Here is a 1,144-nt window from a genome sequence, read left to right on the forward strand (position 1 = left end):
GGGTCTGTTCGCTAGGAACAGGCAGCCCGCTACATCGGAGGGATTCAGCTTATTCTTACTGTAGGGACAGCTTTCCCCTATGTTTCCTTAGTACTTGTTGCAGATCATAACAGAATGTGCCCCTCAGACTTGTGAGGCCATCATAACACTGGACCTAGTCACAGGACAATAAAACCTTCACACTCCTTATCTATTAACTGCTAAAATATTTATAGCCAGAACTGTTTATCTCTTCCATAATAACTCTGCTTTCCATCACCTGTCTTACCTATTGCATTTTTTATGTGTCTTATTGTGTATAAATATGTGACTCTTCAGATTTTGTGGTATATTAGCCTGATGAAGAGACCTGCGTAGTCTCGAAAGCTTGCAATTTGTTACCATCTTTTCAGTTAGCCATAAAAAGGTATCAACCACTGAGGACTCTCAAATCTAAATATTTTCAAGGGTCAAATTCCGAACTTCAGGGGCTAATGTGGCTAATTTGAAAATCCAAAAACTCTCCTTATTGATTAAACTAGCCAACCGATACGGAACAGTATCTGGTACATGATCGATGATAGTGAGCCTCATAAATTTTGGATCTTTTTGATGGACAATACTAAAATGTTTGGATACACTATGTAGTTGATAACCAATTTGTATATTATGTCTATGTTTATTAAGGCATGCATGCATAGTTTGTATCGTCCGGCCCACATATTGGAGGTCACATGTACATTCTAATAAGTAAATTCCATGTGTTGATTGACAATTCACATCATGTTTAATAGAAATTTTTTTTCCTGTAGTTTGTGATGAAAACATCTTTTGGGTACCATATTGAATAGCTTTGCAACACAAACACTTTGGCGTGTTACGGGAATGGCAACCCAAACGGGAACTGTCCTGTGATAACTGTATTTTTGACTTCAAAGATGTATTACTTGGTGCAATTAAACTTCGTAAGTTTTTACTCTTTCTATAGATAATTCTTGGTTTGTTGGGTATACATGGCCCTAAGATAGGATCCCCCTTCAAAATGAACCAAAATTTATTCAGAATATTTTGAACGGTAACTCAGGATTGACTAAACGTGGTGACCATACTCCACCTAGCCAGTTCCGAGACCGCTTTATTTTTAACCGTAGATGATTCTATCCTG

This window comes from Phyllobates terribilis, unplaced genomic scaffold (assembly GCF_046119375.1).
Source record: "Phyllobates terribilis strain yellow unplaced genomic scaffold, ASM4611937v1 Scaffold_3__8_contigs__length_932513732, whole genome shotgun sequence".
Lineage (NCBI taxonomy): Eukaryota > Metazoa > Chordata > Amphibia > Anura > Dendrobatidae > Phyllobates > Phyllobates terribilis.